Raw genomic sequence first — 24409 nt, 5'->3', positions numbered from 1 at the left:
GCACGCAGAGAGAATCTGTTTATTGGCGATCTGCAGTATCACCAAGAATGCAGATATATACCCGATTATAGATGATCTGCAGTATCACCGATAATCCGATATATTGCTAACCTCTGGACACCAGCAAAAAACACAATAAAGACAGTAATATATCAGGTGGTTTGGAAATGTCCACCACACGGTAATTCCTCAGAGGTGTGGTTACCTCTGAATGGGAACCCCGTGAGTGAGATCCTCTAACCAGGCTGAGTGAGGAATCTCGACCCCCAGCAGTAACAGTCTGCTTGGGGTAGGTGTCTCGGAGAGCAGTGTTCTCCCCAGAATCAAACAAGTGGGCGGGCCGCCCACTTGAAATTAAGCACCGCCCGGCTGGTTTCACGTGATCTATCAAGACGCGCTGGGCTCTCTTGCAAAATGGCAAAACCCAGCGCTGTCCTGATTCTGCTCTGCTTTTCTGAGTACAAACTCTTCTGCTTCCTGGCAGACTCGTACATTCATTGGCTCAGCGCGTGGTGAGAGGTGGGACCATCTGCGCTAGCCTATAGACTGTGAGGGGCGTGTTAGAGGCTGTCTGCTTGCCGGAGTTTACATAGCAGGGAGACTCGAGCCTGTATGAGGTACGCGCACATGGTTTGGCAGACGGGGATTTATTGATGCAGTCACAGTTTCCAAATACCACAGCTTCTCCCTCTGCTTGTACTCCTCACAGCCAGGTCCCTTCTCTCTGCAAGCGTCCAGCATGTCAGGCTCTACCTCCAGCTACTGCTGTCCTCCGTATTCTTCTGATAACCGGGACGGCATGGTTACGCTTAAGCAAGCGAGTCACACTTTCTAGACCTCACAGCGTGTGGCCAGCTAATGGAGCACGGCAGCCCGCTCAGTAAATGCTGTCCCCCACTCCTCACATTCCATCTGGGCTCGCTCTGGTCTGACTCCTGTGACCACTGACCAGGTCACATAGATAGGGTTGCCAGGTGTCCGGTTTTACACCGGACAGTCCGGTTTTTGTGCGCTGTGTCCGGTGCAAAAAGGCATGCTAAACCGGACAATTAAGTTGTCCGGTTTAGAGCCCCCCCCCCCGCAGCGCAGGAGGAGAACAGCGCAGCAGAGAGAGAGCTGGGAGCAGCGGTGGAGAAGGGGGGCAATCTCCCCCCCCCTTCCCTCACCTTAGGGTGCTCTCTCTCCCCCGCTGTCTCCTCCAGGATGATGTGCAGGCTGGCGAGTGGCTGCAGGCGGAACTTACCTCTGTGTCGCTCCAGCGCCGGAAGTTCGGGTCCCGCAGCCGCTGAGATTCGACTCAAAAAAGATCCGGATCAAAGATCCGAATCATTCATGAGCCGGACAACACTAATCAGTCTGAATAGTGTTGTCCGGCTCATGAATGATTCGAATCTTTGATCCGGATCTTTTTTGAGTCGAATCTCAGCGGCTGCGGGACCCGAACTTCCGGCGCCTGCGACACAGAGGTAAGTTCCGCCCGCAGCCACCCGCCAGCCTGCACATCATATTGGAGGAGACAGCGGGGGAGAGAGAGCACCCTAAGGTGAGGGAAGGGGGGGAGATTGCCCCCCTTCTCCACCGCTGCTCCCAGCTCTCTCTCTGCTGCACTGTTCTCCTCCTGCGGGGGGGGGGGGGGGGGGGGGGCACCTGGCTACCTAACCTATTCTGGGCACATATAGCCCCTGGCTACCTATTCCGGGCACATATACCCCCTGGCTACCTATTCTGGGCACATATAGCCCCTGGCTACCTATTCTGGGCACATATACCCCCTGGCTACCTATTCCGGGCACATATAGCCCCTGGCTACCTATTCCGGGCACATATAGCCCCTGGCTACCTATTCTGGGCACATATAGCCCCTGGCTACCTATTCTGGGCACATATAGCCCCTGGCTACCTATTCTGGGCACATATAGCTCCTGGTTACCTATTCTGGGCACATATACCCCCTGGCTACCTATTCTGGGCACATATACCCCCTGGCTACATATACTGGGACATATATACCCCTGCCTACGTATACTGGGACATTTACACCCCTGCCTACATATACTGGGACATATATACCCCCTGGCTACATATACTGGGCACATATATCCCTGGCTACATATACTGGGAACACTGGCTGTTTGTCATTATGTGCATTTAGTGGTGAAAAGCTGTCTCTTTTGTGCATTTACTGGTGAAAAGCTGTCTCTTATTATGTGCATTTACTGGTGAAAAGCTGTGTCTTATTATGTGCATTTACTGGTGAAAAGCTGTCTCTTGTGCATTTACTGGGGAAAAGCTGTCTCTTATTATGTGCATTTACTGGCGAAAAGGTGTCTCTTATAATGTGCATTTACTGGTGAAAAGCTGTCTCTTATGTGCAGTTACTGGTGAAAAACTGTCTCTTATGTGCACTGGACCAGTACTACTGGTGAGGACAGTTAGTGACATGGCTATGTACTCTGTAATGTGCTGCAGAAGATGTCAGTGCGATATAAATACTATAATTTTTTTTTAAAAAAAGCCCATTGCTTAGCCCCACTCTACATAAAAGTGTGCTTCTGACTCCGCCCCTAACTCCACCCCTAACTCCACCCCCTGTCCGGTTTTCTCCATCAGCCGACCTGGCAACCCTACACATAGAGTTCATTAATGCCTGTATATAGCAGGAGAGGCCGAGCCATTTTAGTTTCCTAAATTCCTACTGCACTGTCTGTGCGAGAGGTGAGGGCCAGATCCTGTACTGGTAAATGAAAAAAAAAAAATTCTGATTGGACTGCAGTCTGCCTCCATTTCCTGCCACCTTTGCCCAGCATTTTTCAAAAAGGTCTGTACCTTGTATCCTCTGCCTTCACCCACCCCTAGTCCTACCATTCCTTGCCCAGAGGCACCATTGCTACAAGACCTCACTGCTTTTTCTATACTGTATAGCAGATCTCCACTGCTGCAGCACAGATACATTTAGGTAAAGAACAGTATTTTCTGTGTCATCTGACAGGCAGCCATGCGCTGTAAACCTGCACAGGGCTGTATAGCAGCGTGGCTTAATTTTATAACCAACACTGATACACAGCTCTGGGTGGGCTTACAGCATTTAGTCGCCTTTCAGATGACGCAAAGGGCTCACATGTCCCTGCTTTTACCAGTACTGCTGCAGGGAGATAATCAGAAGGGCACTATCTGCATGGAGTCTGTATGTTCTCCCTGTGTCTGCATGGGTTTCTGCTGGGCACTCCAGTTTCCTCCCAAATCCCAAAACCATACAGATAAGTTTACTGGCTTCCCCCTAAATTAGCCATAGACTACAATATATACAATACACACATATGACTATGGTAGGAACTAGACTGAGCCACTTTAATGGACAGTTAAGTGACAAGACAACTTACGCTGTACAGCGCTGCGGAATTTGTCTGAGCTATATAAATACTTAAATAATAATAATAGTGGGCACTCACCACCAATGAGTAGGTAAGCAATATATGGATGGGGGTGGTTTGAGGGTGAGACGGGGTAGTAAATACCACATACATTTTCCTGTCGCACCCCACCCGGCTACTTTTTCATGCCACCCGGCTGGAAAAAATTTCTGGGGAGAACACTGGAGAGGCAAGCCTCAGAGATAACCCTCCAGTGGGAGACGTTCCACTGAAGGGAGAAAGATCAGACAGGCAAGGGTTCGGCAACAGAGATGGCGGCGGCAGTACAGGAGCGGAAGGCAGAAGGGTAAACGTTTGACAGGCAGAGGTCGGCAACAAGGATCAGATAGGCAAAGGTACAAGATCAGCAAGAGATAGAGTAGTCAGGGATAGCCAGAGTCAAAACACAGATCAATATACAATAATTCCTAAGCTAAGGTGTGAAATCCTTAGTATCAACACCAGGGCACTATACTAAGGTCTGAGCGCTTACACAGAAGTGTTTACACGACAGCAGACAAAGGAGAATCTGACATCCAGCTCTTTTTATGCTGAGTGTAACTCAGCCAGCCCGCCCAGGAGCTAAGCCAATCCGGAGACCTCCTGAGGTCAGCTGACTGGAGAGTCAGCTGACCTTCCTTCGTAAGAGGTAAGAGTCCTGTCGCCTCGCACGCGTGCGCATGAGCCTCTGCCTCTGAATGTCAGAGAGGCCAGGCTCCCGGTCAGCGTGCGCTCCAAAGTCCGCTGGTTGAATTGCGGGACCCGCTGCTCTGTGCCGGCGGATCCGCATGAGTGGCGGAACCCGCCGGCTGGGACACAGAGAGCGTCATCTGTGAAGCGGAGACCGCCGGCATGCTGCCCTGTGCGGCAGTGGCTCCGCTGTGCGTCACACCTATCTATCACAACCAACAAGAAAATTCAAATTTTGATTCGACGAAAATTAATTTGGGTGACATTTTTTTCACTTGTTCATAATCGATTGTGTCCACCAATGGAGATTATTTACAAGCAATTCGATCAGAATTTCTGATCGCTCGAATGATTTTTCGCTAGAAATTGGACCATTAGTGGCTACCTTACATTGCCTGCTATCTGCCAGCCCAGCCCCAGCCTATGACTTTGACATTGCCTGCTATCCACTAACTCTAATCTCAGCCTATGATCTTGATGTTGTCAGCACTGACCTTGGTTTGTGACCCTTACATTGCCTGTTATTTACCTGCACTGTTCTAAGCCTATGTTACTGAAATTACCTGCTATGTGGCACCCCTGACCTTGGACTGTGACCTTGACATTGCTCTGCTATCCACCAGCCCTGACCTTGACCTGTGACGTCAACAGTGTCTGTTATCTGCCAGCACTGCCCTTGACCTGAGAATTTGACATAGCTTGCTGTAGTCCAGCCTTGGCCTTGACCTGTGACCCCAGCATTGCCTGCTATTCACCATCCCTGAATATGGTCTATGATCTTGATATTGCATAGTATTTATCAGCAATGACTTTGGATTGTGACCTCAACTTTAACTACCTGCCAGCCCTGACCTTGACCTGTGATCCCAGCATTACCTGCTATCCACAGTGCCTGACTTTGGCCTATGAACGTGATACTGCCTAGTATTTGTCAGCACTGACCTTGGCCTGTGACCTCAACATTGCCTGCCATTTGGCACCCCAACCTTGGCCTGTGCCCATGACATTGCATTGCCTTCTATCTACCTATATGACCTTGACCTGTGACCTCAATATTGCTTGCTATTTATCAGCCCTGACTTTGCTCAAATTTTCAAGCTATCTTCCAGTCCTGTCTTTGGCCTTTGACTTCAACATTGCCTGCTATCTACCAGCCCTGACCTCAATGTGTTACTTTTATTGGACTGCATCTGCACTAAACTTTCCACCAAAGTCCTCCAAATGTCAAAGTTAGTTGTTCTGTCAAAGTATCATAATAAAGCACACTCTGAACTCACTGTACTAACACGAAGGCTGAGCTAGGCACCTGAAAGTCTCTGAACTTGCAACAAAAGCAATCTTAAAAGGAACCTAAACTGAGAAGCATATGGATTTTTCCTTTTAAAATAATACCAGTTGCCTGACTCTCCTGCTGATCCTGTGTCTCTAATACTTTTAGCCACAGCCCTTGAACAAGCATGCAGATCTGGTGCTCTGACTGAAGTCAGACTGGATTAGCTGCATGCATTACCTGCTATCCACAGTGCCTGACTTTGGCCTATGAACTTGATACTGCCTAGTTTTGTCAGCACTGACCTTGGCCTGTGACCTCAACATTGCCTGCTATTTGGCACCCCAACCTTGGCCTGTGCCCATGACATTGCATTGCCTTCTATCTACCTATATGACCTTGACCTGTGACCTCAATATTGCTTGCTATTTATCAGCCCTGACTTTGCTCACATTTTCAAGCTATCTTCCAGTCCTGTCTTTGGCCTTTGACTTCAACATTGCCTGCTATCTACCAGCCCTGACCTCAATGTGTTACTTTTATTGGACTGCATCTGCACTAAACTTTCCACCAAAGTCCTCCAAATGTCAGAGTTAGTTGTTTTGTCAAAGTATCATAATAAAGCACACTCTGAACTCACTGTACTAATACGAAGGCTGAGCTAGGCACCTGAAAGTCTCTGAATTTGCAACAAAAGCAATCTTAAAAGGAACCTAAACTGAGAAGCATACGGATTTTTCCTTTTAAAATAATACCAGTTGCCTGACTCTCCTGCTGATCCTGTGTCTCTAATACTTTTAGCCACAGCCCTTGAACAAGCATGCAGATCTGGTGCTCTGACTGTATGTGTTTAGTGTCTGTCCTCATACTATGTCTATGCCATGTGTACCATAAGCAATTCCGAGTATGGCCCTGCCGTACTTGGCGAAATAAAGTGATTCTGATTCTGACTGAAGTCAGACTGGATTAGCTGCATGCTTGTTTCAGGTGTGTGATTCAGCCACTACTGCACCAAAGAGATCAGCAGGACTGCCAGGCAACTGGTATTTTTAAAAAGGAAACATTCATATCCTTCTCATTTTAGGTTCCCTTTAAGCAACAGTTGAAATAGCCCCTTCGATAAATATATATAACAAATTGCTTTTTTATCAACAATTTGATTTTAAAGTGAGCCAGCTGTTCGGGACCCTTCTTTTATCTCTTGGTCCCAGTGCCATTCCTATACAATTCTCATTAGTTCTTACTACCAATCGCAGTTCAACTTTTATCAGTTCAGAGAAGTCAAACAAGGGAAAGAGGATTTCTGGCTGACTGCTGTGGAGTTTCTGCTCGCTCTACTTCCCTGGGTGTCTAATCAAAGGATCTGTCTGTATAAAGAAGTTTTTTTATAGCTGGAATACCAGCCATACCATGTTTTAATCATATGTTACGTGTAAAATCAGAGCCAGAAAGCAAAGAATATTATAATTTATAACAAACCCCTACTGAATACAATGTACGATAATTTACATTACTAATGCATTCTGCTATCTCTTCCCAGGCATCTGTCAAACACAATTTGCAGGCTGCATTGTATTCTCATTTTGAGTACTGAGCAATATCTCATGATAGAATTCAAAGGATGTTGCTGCATCCAAATGGGACATGACTGTTGGGATATCTGGAAAAATAAGGTCAGGCCGCGTAATGTTCGAGTTATGCTCGTATCTGAACAAAAATTAATTTGAACTAGTTTCAATTAATGTAGGCAGCTTGGACTTTTGAATTGCAAAGTGAGCAACTGTTGCTGTTTAAACTGCTTAGGGAATGTGTGAAAGAACACTCTGTTTATACAGTTTATACAGTACATGTGTTGACACACATACAGGACAGAGATGGAAGAAACTTTACAATTCTATTTAAGTTTCTAGAAAAGCAGTCTTCTGGATTTTACAATACTGAAATGTGTGCATGAAAAAAGGGCGCGGTGAAAAAAGGGCCCGACTTGATAACGAAATGGCACCAGTTATTAAAGAGTAACTGTTAGCCCCCAAATTGAAATTTAAAACACTATTGCAATGTTTTATTTATTATATAAGTGAGCCAAAAAGCCAATGTAGAAGTTAAAAATCAATCTAATTTTGTTACTATGTAACCTTTCCCCCCAGCTCCGGACGCAAGACGCATATCAGATACTGTAGCATGCAGAGCATGCCTATGTCTGGCCGACCCCCCTCTCCCCCCAGGACCAGGTGCCGATCTATTCGCACCACAAACAGCTGACCGCTCTGACAGGGAGAGAGAGCGGCAGCACTTCCAGAGCAGCACCGCAGAGCAGCCGGCGCCGTGCATCTCTCTCACATGTGATTCTCTCACATGTGACTCGGCGGCGGCTGCTCTGCGGTGCTGCTCTGGAAGTGCTGCCGCTCTCTCTCCCTGTCAGAGCGGTCAGCTGTTTGTGGTGCGAATAGATCGGCACCTGGTCCTGGGGGGAGAGGGGGGTCGGCCAGACATAGGCATGCTCTGCATGCTACAGTATCTGATATGCGGCTTGCGTCCGGAGCTGGGGGAAAAGGTTACATAGTAACAAAATTAGATTGATTTTTAACTTCTACATTGGCTTTTAGGCTCACTTATATAATAAATAAAACATTGCAATAGTGTTTTAAATTTCAATTTGGGGGCTAACAGTTACTCTTTAACGAAATCTGATAACGATAAACATAGTTGTCAAGCTATGTTAACAATAAATGCCGTTGTAAAACAGACGAGAAATAATAATGAAAAGATATTAACGTTAAATATGATTACATAATTCAACAATACAGCTTAACCCAACCCTACCCTCACACAGAACCCTCCCCTGGTTGTGCATAAAACTAGCCACTCCCCTGGTGGCGCCTAAACCTAACCACCCCCACCCGGTGGTGCCTAACCCTAACCACCCCCCTAGCAATGCCTAACCCTAACCCCCCCCCCAGTGGTGCCTAACCCTAACCCCCCCCCCCCCCCGTGGTGCCTAACCCTAACCATCCCCCTGGTGATGCCTAACCATAACCACCACCCTTAATGTTGCCTAAAACTAACCGCCGCCCGGGTGGTTCCTAACCTTAACCACTCCCCCTGGTGGTGCCTAACCCTAACCACTCCCTCTGCAGAAACACCCTTTTACACATAAAAACTATAGTATATTCGATAATGTAAAATCTGTACATATAAACGAAATAATATGACAAAAACTATAATGTTGCAAGCTTCTAAAACGATAACTATTTCAAAAACTGTAATGTTCTAATGTTGTTAACGATATTTATCGCGGCACCCTTTTTTCTGCTTTTTTTCGCCATATTAACGATAATTGCATTAAAGTCTATGCTTGGAAGAACAAAGAGAAATCGAGAGCCCAATATGGTGTAATATTGTTAAGTTGGTTGTGGTTTAAAGCAAAATATTTAGATATACTCACAAACATGGGTTACCCATAGGCAACCACTTCAAGTGCAGGTGGGGAGTATTAGAACCTGATCCCACTCAGGTTTTTAAGGAGTCGCTCTCTGTAGATAGGAAACGGGGTAGCACCCCTTCACCTCTGAGGCGCTCACTTCTGCATTTAGACCCATTGAGTTATGCTCCTGTTTGCCTGATGAAGCAGGACCACACCTGCGAAAGGCGTTGCACTAAATGGAGTTAAATAAAAAATGTTGTATTGATATGTTGTGACTCAATTGAGTTTTATATTTTCGAGGGAGGTAAGACCACCTGAACATCCCCCTCTTTTAGATGTTTTTTAAACGTTTTTATTCTACTCTGGCGCCTATGTACACCAAGCCTTGCTGAAAAATTAAAGTCTATGGTGGCGTCCTTTTCGTCCACCCTCAGCCGGCGCCCATTTTTCCTGCTACCATTGAAATACATGAAACCCAAATGTCATGGGGTGCCTAAAGGGATCTTAATGTGACCCTGGAGTGGGTCTAAAAAATTAAATTAATGTAAGGATGTTTTTTTAAACAGCTTCATGTGAGGAAAAAAAAATAAAACACTGAGCACTGGCAGTCCTCTGACGGGATGAGGCGGCCAATTGTTTCGCCAGGCTCATCCCATTTATCAACTTTGAACTAAGTTTGGAAATATAAACCCAAAGGAGTGATTGGACATGGTGGTAAATTTTTGTTATATGGTCAAAAGGAGGTGATACAAAAATAATGAAAATAAAAATAAGTATTTTTAATCAACTGTGAAAACTGTTGATATTATCTCTAGTCTGTTTGTCTGGCCAGCTCTACAAACAGTGTCTTGATATCTAGTTTTCAATGGCACATATGATTTTGTTGCTGGTGGATTTGCTGTAAAAACCTGATAATCAGAGTGATTTTGGTGTATCTCCCCCATTGATTGCTAAACCCTAGCAGACTGCCCTAATGTCAAGCTCTCACTGAAGCCTATTCTCTATTAATGCAAAAGGAGGAGGAAAGAATCAGTACAGCTACCTGGAGGAACAAAAGATGAACATGACATTGCTGTGGTAATCCACTGTTTATTGTGCGCACAACAAAAGCATTTCAGGTATGTAGGTGAACAAATGCTGTCCACTCTGGAAGTAAAGAAGTGACAGACAAATATCATTGGGTGCCACTAAACTGTACTAAACTGTAGCCTTATGGCACCCTCTGATCCTTGCCTGTCACCTCTTCACCCCCAGAGTGGAAAGCATTTATTCACCTACTTACCTGAAATGGTTTTGTACTGTGCAGTGTGCACACAACAAACAGAGGGTTACCACAGCAATGCTATGTTCATCTTTCCTTCCTTCAACATCTATTCCCATTTTCCTCCTTAAAACCTTTTTTTACACTTAAAGAAAACCTGAACTGAAAATTAAAAGTCAAAATAAGCATACACAAGTCATACTTACCTTCCATGTAGTCTACTCCTCAGTGTCTTTCTCCTGTCCCGCGTCCTGTTTGTTCACTGTGATCAAGGGAATTTTCCGTCCTCCATTTTGAAAATGGCCATTACCCATAACAGCTTTCTGGTCAGCACACAGTTAAACTGTAACATTGCCCACTTGAGTCATAGGGAAACATGGACATTACAGTTTTCCTCTCAGCTATAACTGACAGCAACTGATATTTTACTGACAGCAACTGATATTTGAGATCTGACAAAATATTGTCAGAACTGGAAGGGATTATTGTAAGAAGAAAATGGTGAGCTTCTGAGAGGAACTGATGGCAAGGTAACCATGCAATGTCCATTTGAAGTTACCTCATGTGTTTATTTTAAATATTTTTACTCAGTACAGGTTCTCTTTAAACTCCTATCCCCTAAAAACAGGAAACAAACAGAGAGAAATGCACCCTGTATGTATTTATAGAGTTTAGCTTGTTTAATTCCCACTATTTTGTGTATAGTTGTAATTTGATCTCGCCCCTGAGTCACATGACTGCCATGGAAGAGATGGCAGATAAGCTCACTTGAAAGCACAGGCTGTTAACAATACGTCTGCTTCCATGAATCAGAAAGTAGAAACAGTGCAGATTTATTTTAGGATTTGTATCAGTTGTAACAAAGAAATGTTTTTCTTTAAAGGTTATTATGCTGTTGCGTATCTTTTAAAGCAGAGAAGAAGTTCTGAGTTCAGGACCATTCTAACCCTTAATGTTAATCACATTCTGATTCCTAACCTTAACTTTCCAACCCTGTCCTCCCTTACTCTATTTCTTAGCCCCCTTATTCTTTGATTATGGTAACCCCCAACTGATAATGACAACAGATACTCACCTTGTCATTTTTGGTGACAGGTATTTTGGCTTACCTGGTGAAATTGTACAATGCCTTGCACAAAATGTAACCCCACCAGAAGTGAAAATCAATACACCAATGCCAAATTGAAATGCTTCCAAATTATGGTAGACTTTCAAATTCAAATTCTTAAGATAAGTGACATTAGTGGCAGCAAAGTACCATAAGTAAAAGAAAAGGTAGATTCTGATTGAAATTAATTTCTTACCATTGACATAAATCTGGGAACTCATTAAAGCAAACCTTAAAGGGGTTCTGTTGTGGTTTTTAGAAACAAAAAGTGCCACTTACCTAGGGCTTCTACCGCCCCCCTGCAGACAACTTGTCCCGCGTCAGTCCTCAACAATCCCCCAGTCCCCGTGCCGCGGCTCGCTTCACAATTATTTGTCTAACTACTAGACGAATGCCTCTGCGTCTGCCGCATGCATCCTCGCTCCCGCTCGCGTCTCTGCGCAGTATGAGAACTTCGTACTGTGAACTCCGGGACAAGATTTCTGCAGGGGGTTGGTAGAAGTCCCAGGTAGGTGTCACTTTTTGTTTTTAATAACCACTACAGAACCCTTTTAAAGGGAATGTTCAAGCTATAAGAAAAAAAAAATCTACTTACCCAAGGCTTCCTCCAGCTCCTTGCAACCGACATGTCCCATGCCACAACTCTGCTCTGAGCCGATGCAGATGACGACCTCACAAGGTCATCCTCTACTGCACCAGTGCAAGCGCCGCTGTCAATCAAGTCCACGTTTTCTGGAGTATACTGCGCAGGCCCAGGTAGGTAGAAGGTTTTTTTTAAAATAGCTTGGAGATTCCCTTTAAGTGAAAATAAACTGATAAAAAAATAATGGTAGTCTAATCCTAAATAGAACTTTCCAGGAATCCAGGAATTTTAATAATTATCAAATCAAATGGTCAATCGGCCACCAAGTCGATAAATCAATATTTAAAGATTTGTCTCAAGTACATCAGAGTACTTTTTTTTAATGTTATATACCTACCTTGTAAAGCCTTGTAGACATGCTAGCCTGGACTCGGTTGGGGCCATCTTGGCTGTGAATCTAGCGAGTGTACAGATGTCCTCCAAGGTCTGCCGAGGTCGCTTAATGGTCCAGCATTGCCCCCCTTTTTACCCTACCCACAAAAGCCACTGCATTGTTCCCCGGAGCTGTTGTCTCTCCTTCGTTCTTAATAGACACAGAACGAGTCACTCTGCTGTTGACCAGCATCTACAACATACAACATTACAGTGTAATCCACAAGATCAAGATTCTGGCAGGCTAAACAAATTGAGAAGAAATTGTAATGATCCGCTCAGCTGTTTGCACAGGCAGACAGCTGTTTGACCATTCCTTAAGTCTGTGGGCTGCAGGTCTCTGGATAAGAGACCTGTCTTCGCTTTGCAAGTTCCAGAGTTGCTCTGCTGAGGAATTTGCATACACTTGTCATGCAAATTGCCTACCTGCCTCCTTTGAAGGCTTGCAGTATAAATACCTTGCTCTCCCAGAGTCCTTTGCTGGTCATGATGGTTTGTTACTGCTAAAACACTGCTGGAGTGTCAGCCTTGCTATTGTTTGCTAAAGGTTATCTTTAGAGTATTCCTGGGGACTGCACTAGGCATCCCTCTAGTGCAGTCAGGTTGAATTATCTGTATTGCCTGTTCTGTCTTGTCTTGTCCTTGCGATTGCACTGTCGCCAGCGGTTGGCGATGGTGAATCTTTTGGTCCAGAACCTGGATCGCACTTGCCCTAGCGTTAGTGGCAGTGGATCTCTGTAGTCTATGTCTTGGAGTTTTACCGTAGCGGCGGTTGCTACTGGTTACTCCTTCTGTCTGTCTTGCCGTGTCGATCACACTCGTTCTGGCGAAAAGAGCAGTGGATCCTGCTAGGCCTATTTCTGTACTTGGATCACACTTGCTCTGGTGGAAAAGAGCAGTGGATCCTGCTAGCTCTGTTTCTGTACTTGGATCAACCTTGCTCTGGTGGAAAAGAGCAGTGGATCCTGCTAGCTCTGTTTCTGTACTTGGATCACACTTGCTCTGGTGGAAAAGAGCAGTGGATCCTGCTAGCTCTGTTTCTGTACTTTGATCACACTTGCTCTGGTGGAAAAGAGCAGTGGATCCTGCTAGCTCTGTTTCTTTACTTGGTTCAAACTCGCTCTGGCAGAAAGAGCAGTGGATCCTTCCTGTCCTGTCCCTGAACCCGGATCGCACTCGCTCTGGCGGAAGAGCGGTGGATCTTATCTGACCTATTCCTGTTTTCCGTTCGTCTGTCTGTCTGGAGCAAACGCTTGCGGTTGCCTGAGGTAAGGCAGCCGTTTAGCAAGTGTTTCTGTTATTTGTTCATTTGTGTTCATTCGTTAGTCAGGGTGGCGTGCTTGTCTCTGTTGCGCTTATCGTGCGGAGACCGCGCCGTAAACGCGCTTGTCACTGTTGCGCCTAACGCGCGGTGACCGCGTTTAGGTATTGCGTTTGTTATTTTCGTTGTCATTCTCATTGTTTGATATGCTGTGGCTTTCGCTCAGCTCCTGTGTTTAACCTTTACTCTGTCTTGTGTCACTGTTGGCAATCGCCACTCTTGCGATTGCGTTCACACTTTGGTTTTCGCTGTTGTATGTCGACCGTCGCCGGGCGGCGACTAGATTGGTAGACATACATACATTCTGTCTCTGTGCTCTCTCCCTCGAGAGAAACTATCCTGCTCCGTATTGCCCCATTACGTACAATCCTTTCTGGCATCTGTGGCTGTGCAGAGGATCTGTTCCTCTGCACTCCACAGCTCCATCAGCCGGTTGGAATTCCTTTCTACGGGTGCATCCGCACCTTAGCTGAGTTCTCTTATCCAAACGTTTGTGGAGGATTTCCGTGGTGTCGGCACGCAGGTTGTGCGCTGACCACGGAGATAATTCCACAATCGTTACAGAAATGCTCTGTTTGTACACTCCTTTATCCTACAATTTGACTGCTTGGCTGCAGAGAAACTGTCATTTGGAGTCCTGAATTCCTAACCCTTACAATAAAAAAGGACAAATCTAGTAGGATTGGGACTGTACTCTTGTTTATCTCCTACCTGTACTTCAGTTAAAGTTTAAAGGATACCAGAGGTGAAACCATAAGGAGAAATGGGCAAAAACGCTCCCCCCATTCTTTTCTGCCCCTCTCCATTTATTACCCAAGCCCCTCTGGCAGCCTCTTCAGGGTTGCTGGAGTCGGCATTCACTGCGCCTGCGCTGGTCCGGTTGTGCGCGTCCTACAGTGTGGGACCGCGGCCGTGAGCGCTCTGCAATTGTGAACCGTTTCTGCTTATGTTTTCACCTCTGGTATCCTTTAAGCCTTTTACAAACCTGTTCAGATGCAGTCAGTATATCGTCATTACAATGCCACTATATGCACATTTTATCACCTTTTAAAGCATGTTGAAAGTGAAAAATGGCATTTAAAAGTTAATTGTAATAACAAATATCACTAAGGGAATATTATTACTCATTACTTAATGGAACTGATCTTTAAAATTATATTTATCCATCAGGGAGAAAGAACTTTGCCAACATATAGATAATTTGTTACCTGAAAGTCATCACATAGAAGAACACTGCATTGTTGTCTCCCGCTACCTCAAACAGTAACTAATATAAAGTCATAGAGTGGTTATCAGATTTTCTTGGATGGCAGCACCCTTTATGGCTTTTACATTTTTTTCAAGGCACCCCTCAGCACACACAACTACCAAAATGCCATTATGACCCTTATTAGGCAGCTACCCCCCCCCTCCAGTAGCTAGCGATGATTATTAGGCAGCATTCTCCCTCCAAGTAGTCAATGACCGCCCCTCCCCTCTTGGGCAGCAAACCCCCCCCCCAAAAAAAAAAGTCAGTGACCCCCACGTTAGGCAGCATTACACCCTCCAAATAGTCAGTAACCCCCCATTATGCAGCATCCCCCAGAATTAACATAACAAGGATAAATAATCTTGTAGAGCACATAGACATTTCCCCACATGGGGACTGCAGCTAGAAACACCCCCTTTAATTAAGCAGCATCATTTCCAGATTGTAAATGACCCCCATTAGATAGACAAACATTTCCTAACCTATCCAGGCCAAGGTGCATTAATCTGCCTCGCCACCCAGTTTCCTCTCTTGTCTAACTTCAACCATAGCTACAGGGACTAAAGGCTAACTGGCAGGTTATGCAGCCACATTGTATAGTTTTTACCTGATGGCAATGCACAAAAGATGGGGATGTACGCCAAGGCACCCCTGAGAGGTTCTTGAGGCACACCAAGGTGCCGTGGCAACCAGATTGAGAACTCCTGTCATAGACTAAACAGCATTGTCAATTCTAAATATCTGCACATATGCAAATCATTAAACCGTTGAATGTTTTGAAAATGTTTTTACCCGCTGAAGAGGGCCTGTTTTTATTAGTGGTCCTCCCTAAAGCTGATAGCTAGTGTGTTTAAGAAAGTTCTTTTGAGTTCTATCATTGACCATTCCTACAGAGGTAAGGTCACATTCTCTGACTAATTTCCAGAGAACCTAAACATTCTCAAAGTCCAATAGTTCAGTCATTAAGTTTCTGCACAAAATAAAACAAAAAACAAAAAAAATAGAATCAGGATGATACCACTTATTGGATAATTATAAAGATGAAAAAAAGCTATTTCACACTCCCATCCTGTTACTGAGCCTGATTCTTTGTGCTTTGACGGAGGATAACATAATAAAAAATAGATATTGAAAGTGCACTCACTTGTTCACACAATAGTTTAAGAATGTCCCTTTAAATTATAGATAGAGGTCGCTAAGCACATACAATTCAACAGTTTGCATCAAAGTCAATTCCAAAAGTCAAAATAACTAATGCAGCCCTCTCCTTGTTCCAGCTCTAAACTTCAATAATTACATTAAACTCTCTCTCATAAAAACTGCAGAAAACCTTCCAACAGCAAATATCAACTGTATCAGTGGATCTTTTTGCAGTCTCTCAATAAGTGTACTCTTAGAATCTTTTGGTTATTATAAAGGTTGCTCCCCTGTGGTTTTAGTAATGAACAGGCCCACATTTACCTCACAGGAGCCTATAGGAACAGATGTGCTGGCAACTTAGTCAACAAGATCTCACCAGCACCACCAGTTAAAGCACACCTTTTATTGTGCCAATATCCACAATGTTCCAACAATTGTTTCGGGGGCCACGCAGGGTCCCCCTTTATCAAGACATGCCTTGATAAAGGGGGACCCTGCGTGGCCCCTGAAACAATTGTTGGAACATTGTGGATATTGGCACAATAAAAGGTGTGCTTTAACTGGTGGTGTGCTGGTGAGTTCTTGTGGACTTACTTGAAGTGTGGTATTGCCTATGCCACCTCGCCAAGCACCCCGAGAATTTGAGGATGGATGGTGTGCCCGCTTCGTCTTGATAGAATTGTTCTGGCAACTTAGACTTCACCCTCCATGAACCTACAAACCCGAATCACACCGCAAGTGAGTTGGCTGCCCAGCTGTCATTTCTCCCTTACTTACCTTGCCCGTCATAGGTAGCTACAAGTGCCCCTTAGTATCAGGTAGCCAGAAGTACCCTCAATATTAAGTAGCTAGAGAGTGTCCTGACTGAAGGGAGATCTTGTCAGTGAAATGCCAAAGAGAAGAGTGAGTAACCTCTCATTTACACTCTCAACAGCACTCTGCATAGGGAAGATGGTAGAGGCACTAGGAACGGGGATAGAGCCACCTTTCCATCATCAGGTGCCTGTAGGCATGGGCCGACAGTGCCTTATGGTAAATTCGGCCCAGGTAATGAAGTTCTACACTTCATTTTCGCTTCAACTGTAATCAGGATTACTTCAGAAAGAACATATAAATACCATCATAGTGCAGAGTATGTGCAGAGTACTGTATGCCTATGACTACAGACAATGATAATCGTCATATAAGTGTAATGCACCCATAGGTGTATGTAAAACAAAAGGAGGAAACCAAGAGCCCAATATAGTGTAGTAGTTTGGTTACAAATTGATACATTAAACCAATAACAGATATACTCACAAGTGTGGGTTACAAGCTAGGTAACCACTTGAAATGCAGGTGGGGAGAATTATAATCTGACCCCACTCAGGTATAAGAAAACACTCTCTGTAGACAGGAAAAATTGGGGATATCACCCCTCCACCAGGGGTCGCCTAGCCTAGATACAAATTTATGAACAAAGGCGCCAATGTAGAATAAAAACGTCTAAAAACAGTTTAAAAGGGGGAAGTTGGTGGACTTACCTCCCTTTAGGACCAACAGACAAGCATTCGTTATTTTAATACAAAAATAACATTTAATTGTAGATCCAGTATGCAACGCGTTTCACCGGCAAAATCCCGCTTCATCAGGCAATCAATGGAGAAAAGGAACTAGTACTGGTCTGTATCACAGCCGAGTGCCTCTGTCAGAGGCTGCTTACCAAGCCAATTTGAGTTCCAATAATTAGTTCTAAAGTTTTTGGAATCAATAAAATGACAACAGTGCCCACATTTATGCACCTGCCTAATTTTACTTTTATTATTGTACACGTTCTGTAAATCCAATAATCCAATTAATCTTCATTTCACTTCTCAAATATCACTGTGTGTGTCTCCTATTTGATATATTGAACTGACAACCAACGATTTATACAGGAAACTCATGACGATTAACAAGGTTACCCAAACTTTTGCATCCCACTGTATAAATGATCCTCTTCAGAAAGGCTTAGGAACCCCAAGCAGATTGTTAGGCAAATACTTTATATTGCCTGATACACATCATGCCATTTCCTGTCAGATAGACAAATCAAAACAATTTTTCTGACAGATCAGATCTGATATCCAGTAATTTTTCTGATCGATTGTGTAGAAATGGTTTAAAAATCAATTAGAAAAATGATCAGAAATCAAATCGGACCTATTGGGAATAATCAATTCGACCAGTCTATCTGACAGGAAATTGCAAGATGTTTACCAGGCTTGACAGTTCTTCTGTCTCTAGTCCTAGCTGCACCTGTGTTGTATAAGACCCTGGGAGGCCTGATTATGAGAAAATAGAATCCCCAGGAATCACTCACTGTAAGATGGCCCTGTGAATCTGCAGAAGCTTCAATATAGGCAGATGATGCAACAAACCATTAAACTGGATCCAGTTTATCAGCTGATCACTGCTTCCCTCACACTGTAGTAATAAAGTAATTTGCTTACAGTTCCTTCAGATGAGGCAGATTAAGCAGTCACAATGTGGTGAGGTGTGTAATACTCCTCTCCATATAGGATGCAGTCACTTGCCTGGTCACTGTGGAGAAGGGATTCCACCTCACATACAGCACAACTCTGTGTATGTCTCTGTGTGATCCACCCAGATCTCCTCCAGCACACCCCTGCGTTCCTCTCCTTCCTCTCTCCAGCCTCCTCCTTTATTCTAGCGCTTTCCCTTTCCTTCTCTGAGGTAAGTCTTTCTCCCATTGGCTACAAAGCTCCACAGTTTAAAAGCTGCTCTTCTATAGGTGGCAGGAAACCCCACCTTCCTGTGGGAGGGAAAACTGCAAGCACAGCAAACTATTCAGCAATTAACTTTTACAAAGCTGAATATTCATAGAACCACAAGTCCCAGCAATATGATTATATTATTAAGATTATCTCGTTATAATAAACTCGGGTATAGTTAACATCTGGGTATAGTAAACTACCTCTATGGGAGAAACACCTGGTGTAGTAAACACGGATATAATAAAACTTCTGTTATAGTAAACCTGTTTTTGGCCCCTACATGACGCTGCCTCTGGATATAGTAAAAAGTTAGCTGCTCTCTTCAGGCTGGTTACAAGTGAGTTGATAACTGATAGACAAGATAATAGCGCTGGATATACAGTACTGTACAAATAAGCAGCCTGGGGAAAATGAGGAATAATGTAAACAAGCGAAAGAGGATGCAGCGTTACCACTTCCACTTTGCAATCAGTGATAAAAGTATCGTCACAGTCCTTTCATGGGAATGTATGTACTCCCGGGTATCTCTTCCCTTGTTAGCAATGATGCTCCTGGTAGTGCGTGGAGCGAAGAACAGGCTACATTCCCTTGTAGCGCACATCAGAGCGAGCCGTCTCACTGCAAAATTAAGGAGAGTGGAGAGGAGAGTGCTAAGTCCCTCTAGTGGAGGAATCGGAGCCACTGGCATTACAGATGTGCGTGGCTTATCACGATTGGCTGCAAGAGAGGCTTCATGATTGGCTGCAAGTGTGAGCAGAAAGTTTTGCAGGACATGTGCTGCAAGTCCCGCCCACGATGGTATTGGAGCCACTCACAGGAAGCGAGTGGCTGCCTTTATTCAGTGATGGCTGCAATTTTTAAGGAGCCCTGGATACTGTACAAGCGATTTGTCCAATCTGGCTATGTAGCCCTATGATATACTTAACCTTGTAGTCCATCAAATGTGCAAGTGTTTGTACTGTACCTCCAATGGGAGGACAGAGTTGGTCCTTTGCAGCAGAGAACATACCAGGGCATGCTGGGCCATTTCTAAGACAATGGGCTCTATTCACAATCATTTTCCGCATGCGGAAATGCAATTGCGGTAAATTTTTGACCAAAATAAGACCATCTTGACATTCAGAAAAATTTCCGCATGTTTTTCTGCATGCGGAAAAAAAAGCGTTAAAAGTTCGTAAATAATGCAGAAAATTTTCTGCAAAAGTCGATAATTTATGCCAAAAAAAATCCAAATTCACAATGAAAAAGGAGCGCGTTATTTCTGCCTTAAAGGGACTCCGAGCAATGCCTGTGGGTATGCCTTTAAGCATACCCACAACTAATTAATTATATCCTCACACCTACCGGCATGATGTTTGTAATTATATCCCACTGGGCTCCTTGCATTTCATTGCATTGCACTGAATAGAGCTGCCGACACTGGGGAAAGTGTTGTCCTGCATAATACAATGCTGAATAAGGAATCCAAGATGGCGGCTGCGATTTCGATCGTGAAAATAGCGAAAACTAAAAGGTGCAGGGTGGCGGTTTATATATCAATGGAAAGAGGAGAAAGAGAGCTTCAAAATGGTATGCTTTCCATAGTTACTGCACTGCTCGGAGTCCCTTTAACTACCGATTTTATATCACCTACAAGTACCTGGTGATATATTTCACTTCCCATTGACTTGAATGGAGCCTGGAGCCTTGAGCATTGTGTTTGCTGGACTTAAAACTTTTTTGGGGACAATTTTTTATTGCAATTTCTTTTGCGCATTTTTACAGCATGTTTTCCACCTGTTTACGTGTGTTTTCACACTTTTTCCCGCAATATGCACGCATGCGGAAACATTTTAGTGAATGTGGAAAAGATGCGGAAATTACCGATGCCGGTAATTTAGCGGTAAAAAGTTACTTACAGCATGTGTCATTGAGAATAGAGCCCAATATCTGATATAGTAAACTTCTGATATTGTAAACCACTTTTCCTGGTCCCTTGGAGTTTACTATAATGAGAATATACTTAACACAGAATATACTTTGTACAGGTAGTCAATAGCAATACACAAGTCCAAATCACAACAAGCCCCCCATCAGGGTCATTTCTAACTCTTTTGGAGCCTAAGGCAAGGCAGCTATTGCCTGCCCCCACCACTTAAACTTATGAATAGGAAGTCTGCAGCCTAAATTAAGTGGATTTGCAGACAGCAATGATGAATTGACAGGTTAGACACAAAAATATTGTTTCTCAGAACAAGCCTATACATATCTTGAACTTGTTTGTTTATCTATCTATCTATCTATCTATAAATAAAAATGGACATGTGTGTGTGCATGGGCAAATTACACAACTTGCATTAAAAACAGGTACAGTAAAGGAGGACGTTAGCTTCAACAAACAATTTGTGCACAGATTATTTCTTACTAGACTATTCCACGACAATGACGTGTCCTCATGGAAGAGACCTAACCACTAGTCTAACAGTTAAAACATAATTCTTACCTGGTGCTGCTAGCCATAAACGGTTCAAACATTTTTTTCAAAAAACAGCATTTAAGCCCCTAGGGGGCTCTGCACACTTCTGTTGGTTTCATTTTATTTGCAGCCTAGGAGCGCTGCCAATCTTTTGCTGTTTTTTTTTTCTCCAATGTCTGAACTGCTCATGGCTAGCAGCACCAGGTAAGAATTATGTTTTAAGAAAAAAACCCATATATCCAGGCACATCGCCTCTAGTTAGGAAATTAAATAAGTTATTAAGGAAAGGGAGGTGCTGAAGGGGGTGTGGCCAGAAAACAGCAAAAATCTATTAACCCTTCGCACTCTCGCAAGAATTATGTTTTAACTGTTAGACTAGTGGTTAAGTCTCTTCCGTGAGGACACGTTCACACATTTAAAAAATAAAACAGCAAAAGGATTGGCAGCGCTCCTAGGCTGCAAATAAAATGAAACCAACAGAAGTGTGCAGAGCCCCCTAGGGGTTTAAACGCAGCTTTTTGAAAAAAAATGTTTGAACCATTTATGGCTAGCAGCACCAGGTAAGAATTATGTTTTAACTGTTAGACTAGTGGATAGGTCTCTTCCGTGAGGGCACGTCATCGTCGTGGAAGAATCTAGTAAGAAATAATCTGTACACAAATTGTTTGTTGAAGCTAACGTCCTCCTTTACTGTACCTGTTTTGAATGCAAGCTGTGTAATTTGCCTGTATATCGAGCTCTACACATCTATGTAGGTAGTCAAATCGGGTGCAGCCTGTGTCTGGAAGCGCTGCCAATGTCTCCTGCTGTACAAAAAAAAGTAAGTATAATTATGGTTAGCTGCATCCATGTGTATCAGTCTGCATTCAAATATTTCGATTAGGGATTAGTGCATAATTTGTATCGGATTTGTATTCAAGGTGTGTATTTAAGCCCCTAGGGGGCTCTCCATACCTCTGTTGGTTTTATTTCTTTTGCAGCCTAGGAGCGCTGCCAATCTTTTACTGTTTTTTGAAAAAAATTGTGTGTATATGTACAGGTATGTATGTGCAGCCATCACTCGAAAAAGCCTTGACCGATTTCAACAAAACTTGGTATACATATCCCTTACTACTTGAGAAGATATATTCTAGGGGGCTCACGCCCCCCCCCCTGCCCACCTGGGCGGAACCAGAAACAGACAATAAGATTTCATCCATTCATGTCAACGGAACAAAAATGTAAAAGGCTGCCATTCTCACAGTATTAAAGCCAGAGTCCCTAAACTTGGCACAGTTAATTACTTGGTGACCAAGGTAAACATTTCAGGGAAAGTGGGCAAAGCATAAAACAGCCAATCAAATTTCAGCAATTCATTTTCAATTGGAACATGTAAACTGCAGCCTTTCTTACACCGCTAATGGCAGGGTTCTTTAACTTTGCACAGTTGGTCACTGGGCGACTGGAATTCATATTCAGGACAGTGGGTGGAGCCTACAACAGCCAATTTTATTTCACCTATTGATTTTCAAGGGGAATATTTAAATTGATTTTATGACACAAAAAGCAAAGAACACCTGTTTGAATCCCCCATGACTATTTCTCAGTGTCTCTCTATAAATGTACTAATATAGTGTAAACTTTTGCAAAGAATGCACAATAAATTACTTTTTTCCTATGTCATTGTCACTTACAGTAGATAGTGAAAATCTGACAGATCAGACAGGTTTCAGACTAGCCCATCTCCTCATGGGGGATCTGTCAGCTTTTTTTCTACTTACTGTAAATAACAGCACTATGGGAAAAAAAGTAATTTTTGATGGTTATAAGGATATAAACATATATTTTACATGTATGTTATGTATTTAAATTGTTTTGCGATAGTGGTCCTTTAAAAAAACTCCAGAGCATTACTAAAATCCGGGCATACGATAAGATATCGATTTGAATGTGGAACACTGAAAAAATGCATTCATTTTAGTGAATGGGAAAGCTCTCAATATTCTTGCTTTTCACAAAAGGTACATATTATTCGATGCACCTCATATGTGTTATGCTACATATTTCACATGCATTGCTTGTGTTTTTAGCTTTCTACCCATTTTCATGTTGGAGAGTAATATATGAGAACTCAAGCTGAGAAAATTGCATGGTGTATGTGGCTATTGGCATCTTTTCACGGTGCACAGCAGGACTTGTACATTAAAAAAACAACTCTTTAAGCAAAGATGGCTCTGAAGAGCACTAGAGCAAGTGAAAGACCGGGTATTTGCCATATTTCATAACACTTCTGTGTGGCGCAGAAGCAAATTACGTTCATCGCAGCATTATACTGTGCACTACATCTCTTTCCTATTTTTATCCCATCCTTAGTTATTCTATTTATTTATATATTTTAATTGTTAGGATGTGAAGTCCTTTCAGGAAAGTAAAATGGAGAAGATGATGAAGGAACTGAACAGAAACAGAATATGTGTTCAAAAACTTTTGATGAGGTGGTATCTCACCCCAAGGAAACTCTCACTAATATCTGCTTCTCATTCTGATAGATGCTGGAGGAATTGCTCCAAAGCAGGAACATTGTTACATGTGTGGTGGAGCTGTCCTTTTATTAAAAGACTATGGGCACAATGTTTTCAGTTTATAAGAGATTTACTGGGTATAAGAATTACTATGGAACCAGGCCTAGCTGAATCTAGGCCTGGACATACCTGCCCAATACAGATTACTGATTGCCAATATCTTACTGGCCACACAGGTTGCTATATCAAGACATTGGAAAAACCCAGTCTGCCCCACTTTACCTGAAATTATTCACATAGTGAATGTGAACTTTACATATCAAATTATGTATGCTAACTCTACTGGCCAAACCGAAAACACTATAAAGAAATGGGGGGTTGGAAGTGTTGACCCACAGAGGCTACAAGAAATTATAAGTTTACAGGGCACACTATTATAACTTCTCTAAACAATAACCTGGAGGTCTGGGAAGAGCAGTGAAGGCAGTGAAGAGTGATGATATACAATCACATATATGGCAAGTTGTTTTATTTTGGTTTAGTTTTTATACTATTCTGCTTTCTTTTTTTCTTTATTCTCGTAGCACAGCAAGTTTCATGACTATGATCATTGTTTCCATGTTAGTGTCAGCTATGCTATGCTTTGTTGCAAAGAACTGATGTGTAGACTGATTGAGTGCTATGTTATTTTTATAAAAAGTGGCTGTATTTGTAAAGATGTGATCTTGTAACAGGCTGTTTTTCTATCTTGCCACAATAAAAAGATTTAAAAACAAACAGAAACAGAATATGTGGCAATATGTGAACTT

General features: G+C 43.3%; 1 protein-coding gene across 12 annotated transcripts in view; it reads right to left on the bottom strand.

Annotated features, from left to right (window-relative positions):
* The window catches only part of PDE11A (phosphodiesterase 11A), a 749805-nt gene that overhangs the window by 404068 nt on the left and 321328 nt on the right, over positions 1-24409 (bottom strand). Inside the window, exon 2 of one of the 12 annotated variants that reach the window (XR_011022812.1) lies at positions 21796-21902. The exons of the other annotated variants lie outside the window; for them this stretch is intronic. The gene's annotated coding sequence lies outside the window, so the exon portion shown is untranslated. The remainder of the gene's footprint in view (positions 1-21795; positions 21903-24409) is intronic. 12 annotated transcript variants of the gene reach the window in all.

The sequence above is a fragment of the Hyperolius riggenbachi genome, chromosome 7 (assembly GCF_040937935.1).
Source record: "Hyperolius riggenbachi isolate aHypRig1 chromosome 7, aHypRig1.pri, whole genome shotgun sequence".
NCBI lineage: Eukaryota > Metazoa > Chordata > Amphibia > Anura > Hyperoliidae > Hyperolius > Hyperolius riggenbachi.
This window is presented reverse-complemented; position numbering and strand designations above follow the sequence as displayed.